Source organism: Leopardus geoffroyi, chromosome A1 (assembly GCF_018350155.1).
Source record: "Leopardus geoffroyi isolate Oge1 chromosome A1, O.geoffroyi_Oge1_pat1.0, whole genome shotgun sequence".
NCBI lineage: Eukaryota > Metazoa > Chordata > Mammalia > Carnivora > Felidae > Leopardus > Leopardus geoffroyi.
Genome location: NC_059326.1, coordinates 170,078,645 through 170,086,917, shown reverse-complemented (window position 1 = coordinate 170,086,917; position 8,273 = coordinate 170,078,645).

The following is an 8,273-nucleotide window of genomic DNA, read 5'->3' as shown; positions in this document are numbered from 1 at the left end:
CTCTCCTTCAAAACCATAAAATAAAGACCTCTGAGAACCCATTGCCCATATCAAACCACCTGTGGGTTGAATCCCATGAACATTCTACATATACGATTTCATTCAAAACTGCTTTATCTTTAATGTGAACAACAGTCTAACAATTTTGTTATCTGAATCTTTAATCCCTGGCAGACTATAGGCAGAAAACTATAAGAAAAGATAATTTGAGGGTCTTTCAGAAAAAGGCAGACTGGCAATTGCACTGTGGTTTGTCCTATATCCTTTAAATTGTTCCTGACCATGAAAACTCATCCTTTGTACATAAATGACCAGTCATTGAGAGTCACTTATATTGAAGGACACTACCTTCTGTTCACCATTTCTAATCTACTGGCTTTGTATCTTTTTTTTTGTTTGAGTATAGCTGACACACACTGTTAGGTTAGTTTAAGGTATACAGCATAGCGATTTAGCATCTTCTGCTGTGCTCACCACGAGACTAGCTATTGTCTCTTACCATACCATGCAATCACTCCGCCATTAAAAAGGATGAGATCTTGCCATTTGCAACAACATGGATGGAACAAGGGGGTACAGTGCTAAGTGAAATAAGTCAGACTGAGAAAGACAAACACCATATGGTTTCACTCATATGTGGAACCTAAAAAACAAAACAAGTGACTAAATGAACAGCAGAATCTGCTTTGGCATCTTACCAGCTCTGCATCCTGATAACCATGTCTATTTGCCCTGGTGCCTCTAACTGTCTTCTAGCTTAACCATTAAATCTTTCTCTTTCCCTCTCTCCTTTCCTATATCTCTCACACACATGCATATACTCACGTGCACATGTGTGCATACATATGTGTACGCACATATACACACCAACACAGGCAGAAGGTCTACAGATAAGAGGAAGCCCATCTCTGATGTTACTTTCACAGGACCTACAGCAGTCACAATACTTTTTCCTTCCATTTCCAGGAGGGGATGACAGATTATAACAGAGAGAAATGTATGATTCACACACACACATATTTGTGTACTTACCATATATATGTTTACCTGTACACATAGATGTATATATGCTACAATAATAAATAGGAATTGGGTTTTATTCTATAGGTTTTTTGATGTCTACTCTTACCATTGACCTTGTCTTCATTAATCACAGTCACCCAGAATGACTCAGTTATCGGGAAAAACAAATCTGAACAACATTCATGGTGAGCAGCATTAGTGGTGTGCATATATGTGCTGTGGCAAGCACAGTGGCTTTTTTCTTTTTTCTTTTTTAAACCAGAGCAATTGTTACAGATCAGCTCAACTTAATGTCTTCCTTACTGACTTATTTGTCAAAGACAACATGCATTGAGGTCCATGAGACCTCCTCTGAAGACATGAAATACTATTTTGAAAGTCGCCACCATGCTTTGCGTGGGCATTGACTCATTTATAGCTGGCATCCAGCATAACGTACAAATACTAGAAAATGGACCACAAGTAAGAGCACATGCCATGAGCTCAGCCCAATTATTGGTTTGTGAACCTGTACACAAATTGCAGCCTGTCATTCCACGCACTTGAGACGGAAATCTCAGCTTGAGCAAATGAGAACTTTATGCTTTTACAGTACAATTTAAGGATGTGACAGAATTGTTATAAGACACATGCTTAATGGCATAGACTCTTAAGTTCAACAGAAAAAGAAGGGAGAAGTTTCAGGAAGAGATAAGAGGAAACATTTGACATGTTATCAAGGTAGGAAGTCACATTTCTCTACTAAAGTATAAGTCAGTAGGAAGAATAAAAGAAGGCAATGAAATATGTAATCTTCCCTTAGGTAGGTTTCTAACATAAGCAGTTAAATATGAAGAAATTTTTGATTTTCAGTAATTTAGTTGCCTTAAACTGCATAAATTAAACATCTTTGTGACTTGTCATGATTTTTTCAGAGGACAAAGGACAAAATGAAATACACGATGGAGCCTTCATTTTAAGGTTGCATGTTTCACCTAAAATCAGTTCAGTCACTTTCACGCATGTACTCCCTATATTACCATCCATTCTTCCCTATGACTTCATCACACACTCTTTCTTTTGTTTTCCTAATCTTTTTCCTTTCTTCCCTCTTTCAACCTTCCTTCAAGGCTAAGTTGCTTTGCAAACTCACTTCCCTTCTCCTTCTGAATTTCCTCTCTTTTGTACAAATAATAATAGCTACTATTTATTGAACACTTATTAGGTGCTCAGTTTTGCTTACAATGACTTACTGATGTTCACAACACTACGAGGTAGACACTTTATTTATGTCTATTTTTATAGATGAAGAAATGAAGGCCTAGAAGGATTAAATAATTTGCTTAAAATAAAACAGTCGCAGAACTGGTATTTGAACCCATCTCTGTCAAATTCCAAAGCTCTTGGTTTTTACCACTAGGCTTTAAAGACAATCCTCTTGCATTATTATGGCAACAAATTAAATCAAACCAAGGTACATTTACTGAGCATGTATTGAGTGTAAGATGCAATTCTAATCATCAGAGACAAAAGTGCTGCACACAGGAGAAATTCCTGTTGTGTCTGCCAGGGCCCTGTCAGGAGACAGAAACCATACTAGTTACTTTAATAGGGAGAAGAGCATATACAAAATGTATGCATAGTTAACCAGCTACTGAAGAACTGAAAAGACATAACAAGAGATATGGTCAAGTATTAAATGGAGTAGGTTAAGGATTCACCCCTCAGAATGAAGAGTCAGATGGAAAAGTTTAGAATTCTTAACACTTAGAACTTTGGAGACCCACAGATTTGTCACTCAGACCTCTGAGGAGAGATCAGCCAGCAGATGCTAGTGACTCAGCTCACAGAAAGTCTGTGTGGTACTGGTGACCAGATCTCTGAGGAGGGAAGGCTACGGGTGCCCATGACAATAAGGCTCTGTGAGAGGACACAATGTCATTGGTTTTGTGACGTGGCAAACTGCAAATTTAAATCAAGTGCTCCTAGAGAATGATCTGCCACAGCTGAGATGCAGGAGTTTTCCAGGGGGCACTGACAAGAACAGAGGGCAAACAGGAAGGGACGTGTTCCTCTTCCCTTTCGAGCCTTCCACCTCCTGCCAGTTACCTTACTGGCAAAGCCTAACAGAGAGGTGGTAGACCTCATGTGACTGTAGCGTCTCAGGGCCAGAATCACAAACTAGGGTATAAAAGGGTGCATTTGAAGCTGAGGGACAGTGGCTTACTAATTAGTATACCCTTGCAGCTTACAATCTTGTAGAATGACTTATGCAAACGATATACAAGATAGCACATTGTAACTGCCAAGACCTACAAAAATTGAGAAGGTATGAAACTCATCCCATAAACTCTAGTACATAGGAAATATCATATATAGTCTTCTTAAATATATTTAAATCCAATCCTGAGTACCACCACAGTCATTACGGCGGCTCCTCCTTTCCCTAGGGTTTTGCAAACATTATTTGCTATGCTGCAGCATCCAGGACATTTGCACTGGTTTCTCCTGAGAGGCTGGGTTTCCCCCTCCTCCCTCTGAGACAGGGGCATCATTCCTTCAAAGAACTTAGGCCATTACAGAAGAAACCACCACAGGCTTTAGGCAGCTTCTGTTTTTTAGCCCTACGAAAACTCTTTGAAGAATGAAAATACTAAGGGGCTGTCTACTTGCTTGGAAAACACTTAGGAAAAGCAAATAAAAATTAATATTTTAACACACTCCCATCACACAAATACAATGCCTAAGGTTTCAGAACAATTGACTACAATCCTAAAACAGAGAAGTGGGAAATGGCAAGTGTGCCTGTTTTGTAGCATGTCCCACTTTGTACCTATTGTGAGCTGTCCTTTATATATCAGCTCCTGAGGCATAGGCCCTGAATCTGGAATATTCCTCCTGCTGTGCCATGAAAAAAGGGCCTATGAGAAACTTCCTTCATGGTCTTAGCTCTTTGATGTGATTTTCCTACTTACTTGGGAATATTACTGAGAAGGGAGAAACTCTTCTCTTTGGTTTTAATCATCATTACTATTTTCAAGGATGTATAAATCACTAGTTTCACTGGGGGCTACATTCTCACACCACAGTATTACAGGTGCCCATGACAATATTTCTGATTCCCTGCCGTTTTTCGCAAAGCAGTACAGAGGCAGCCTGAAACTCAACTTAATTTCCGGGGCTAGTTTCAAGGTCCTTGGAGATAATGAATGTGTTATTTGATTTATATAGTAAATGTTATTTGCCAGCATGATTTGTGCTCTTGAGATCCTGGGAACATTCTAGAGTTTGTGCTGGTGTTAGAGTATTGCCTTGAGAGCCTCTCTTTAGGAAGTGTCTTGGGAAAGGAGGCTTATGTCTGCAAAACAGTGCCAGAAACACCTATGAATAGCAGGTGTGAGGACTTCTAGTGGTGCCCTGAATACTGAGAAATCTCTTTCCAAGGAGCTCCCCGTGGCTTTGCATCTCTGACATAGCCATCTCAAGTGTTAAATGAGATGATGAAGTGTTCATGCTTTGGGTTTAGTCTCTACTAGAGATGATATGCTGTTGCACTCCAAGGATACCTGGGAATAATGATGATAATGATAATGATAATGATAATAATAATAATAATAATAATGCTGCTTCACCGCAGTTCTGGGAAATGGAACCATATGGCATTATCAGAAGCAAAACCACAGTCCAAATGCTTCAGGCCTCTTTAAGTACATTGCAAACAAGGTCAAGATCATAATTCAAAGAGGTTGTTCTTTCTACCTGGTTTTCCTATTTTGAAAATATTTCATATTTTGAAATCACAAGTAATCCCAGTAAGAAAAAAGAAGAAACATGATCCATCTCTGCCCATTTTCTCAATCACTAGATCCTTGAACCCATTTCATCTATCACATACGTTACCTCAAGAGATACTCCAAAAAAAATGGGTTCCCATAAAGAGATATACATGAAAACGATTTTCTTCAATTTATCCTGACACAACAGAAAATGTAACCATTCAAAGTACTGATCTAGTGCCTCAGTATATGTGTGTAGTTCAAAAGAAAATTAATGACGCTGCGAGACTTTTCAAACAATTATGCACAAAGAAATTTTATTTGATCTTCGTGATAATAAGCAAATGGATAGTGATCAGAAACCCCTGACTCCTCTCTTCATATCTTGTCTTTCCTAATAGAACAGTGCACCTTATAGAAAGGTTTTTTCCCTCCTACCATCCCTCAGCGGCACCCAAGAAAAACAGTAAATTAAAGTTTGTGCCCATGAATTACTAAGATCTTTCCAACCTCTCTGAGGCAAAGAGATTTATGTGACGAAACCAATAGCTTTTTGCAACCTGTCTTACAGTGTGCATTGTCTGCACAATAAGATATGTTGTCCTTTCTTCCTCTGTGTTAGCTAGCCTCCAAAGGTCACAATAGCTAAATCCAAATATAATGACATCCAGTAACATCTCTATCGCCAAGAGACTACTAGTCGACTCTAATGCAATGCATTTGTTAATGCAGAGTAGCATTTCTCTTAGCATTTATTGTGCTCTTGTGCATAGAGTCAAATCAGTTTATGTTTGCTCTAAAGAATAAGCTATTCTGAACTAAAAGAAAATGAAGGTGTTAATGATGATGATGATGATCAACATCATCATAAAAAGCTGGGTTTGACTTTGCTGCTGTTTTAGCTTGGGTAAGAAATTTCAGAAAAAATTACCCAATAGATGACTTTGTTTTAATCCTAAGAGCCAAACCCTATGTGCAGATAAAAAATATTTATTCCCATGGGAGTGGATATTACCTTACATAAAACTCTAAATTGAATCCCCAATAGGGCTATTAGTCTAGGTGCTCATTACCCAGTAGGAGCCCCCAAATCCCTAGAACCGAAAGTCTGTTGTAGCCATCCCAATGGCACTGGGAATAACTTAAGAACATTGTTGGAGTTCTCTCCCAAAGCACTAAGAAAAAAAGAGGGAGTGTCTTTCTTGATATTGTTATTTTCTCCCCATTCTGACACCAGTAATTCCTTTTGTTCTATGTGCAACCCAAGCTCTCAAGAGAGACCGAGACTTCTTGGCTGAGTTCTCACAAAGTCTAAAATGAACTGTAATCACCTTTGTACAGTATATTATTTGAAATCCCATAATGGCATAATGGAAATGGAAAACCTTCTTTCTTTTCTTCATAAGACTATAGCCCAAATACAAATTAAAAACAACCCCTTTCCCTTTTCAATGGGGACTCTTCCATGGTAAATGGAAAGATTTTGGCCTTCTTTTGCTGCAGCAACCCCCACGCCTACCTAAGTGAATGACACTGTAAAGTTCTAGTAGTTGCACTCCCAGATAACACATTAAAGCATAGCTCTGGGTGAGAAATAACGTGACATGAAAGCCTCTCAAGAAAAACACATTCATTAGGCATGAAAACAGCAAGAGAGGAAAGCTCAAGTTTGCCCTCGAAAGAAACGCAGAGTGTCAAGATTCTGAGGTCGCACTAAATCCTAAAAAGCCGCTAAAGAGCTTCTATATTTGATAATGCTCCTTTGCTGTGAAAAGTCTGAGTACTTATAAAATTATGTCACATTTAACCCGAATCACAGGGTATGGTCTTCACTGAACACCTGTGCTTAAGTTCCAACCTATCAGGTCCCCTGAGGAGCAATGAAAATGGTGATATCTGCTAATGATGTGACTTTCGATCTTACCAGGAAAGAAAGAGCTAATCTAACAAACCTTCCTCTATGGAGAAAAAAGAAGACATTTAAGTAATTCCAAGCTTCCAAAGGATTTATGAAATAAGGCACAGAGTAACATGAATGAATTCACTATTTCCTTAACTTAGTATAGAGGAGGCAGGTGGACTCAGAGCCAAGGATCCTAGTTTTCATTCCCATTTATGTTTCTGGCTCATAAAATATCCAAAAGCAACCAACTCATTGTGCTTGTCTTGGTTTTACATTTATTAAATTCTAAAACGCATGATGTGGTGGTGGTTCCTAACTCACTCAGTCCTTCCAACAGGCCTGTGGAGCTCTATTCTGACCGTCACAAGCCTCTACATAGTATGTAGCAAACCCAAATATAAGACTGGTGTTTTAGCTAAGCAAGAACTATATTTCATAGGTCTCTCTGCCTTGTATGGTTCTGTTACCACAGGGGAATTTGCATGAGATTTGGAGGTGGGGTGTAGTAGTGGGCATTAAGCTCAGAAGAAGCCTCTAAAACTCATGCACTCTGCTGATGATTTGATGGCTCCCTTGTTGCATTAGGCAGCAGCAACTTGGATCTGTAGCCTCCCACCAAATTTCTTGTTGTTTCTAGGCACATGTGCAGCTCTGCAGCAAAGGGCCCCAGACCCTTCTGCAGATCTCCTCCATCATCAAGATTAGATGTAGGGAGAGACTGATGTAAGTTCCAGCTTGTCCTTGTCAATTCCATTTGTCCCAGCTGATTCCACTATGTTCCTGATTTATATTCAGCTTGTTCTTTCCCACTGCCTGTCCTGGAAACCTACAGTGATTACAGCCTATGCCTGTTGCAGAAGCAAGAGCTTGACTTGGTGCTCTGGTCTAAATATTTGTGCCTCCTACTAAATTCACATGTTGAAATCCTAATCCTCAGGGCACTGGGGTGGCTTAGTCAGTTAAGTGTCCGACTATTGTTTTCTGCTCAGGTCATGATCTCACAGTCGTGAGATATAGCCATGCATCAGGCTCGCTGCTGAGGATGGAGTCTGCTTGGGATTCTCTCTCTCTCTCTCTCTCTCTCTCTCTCTCTCTCTCTCTCTGCCTCAAAATAAATAAATAAAAATTAAAAAAAAAAAAAAAAACGAAAAAATCCTAATCCACAAAGTTGATGTAATGAGGAGGTGAGGTCTTTGGAAGGTGATTAGGTCACAAGAGCTCTCATCAGGTCATTTAGTGCCATTATAGAAGAGGTCCACAGAGACTCCTCACCATGAAAGGCACAGAGAAGGCAACATCTATGAACCAAGAGGGCCCTCACCAGAACACAACCATGTAGTGGCCTTGATCTTGGACTTCCCAGCCTCCAGAAGTATGAGAAATAAATTTATGTTTTTGTAAGCTACCCAGTCTGTGGTATTTCATTATAGAAGTCCAAACAGACTAAGACACTTAGACTTTTCTCCCTTCATATTCCCTAGTTAGTGACTTCTCTGATCCTCCAACCATCTCTTCTAGCCTTATTCTTTGGCTTCTCTCACAGTGTTATAATGCCTAATCTCTGTAATAAATCCCTTATTTCAGGTCTTTCA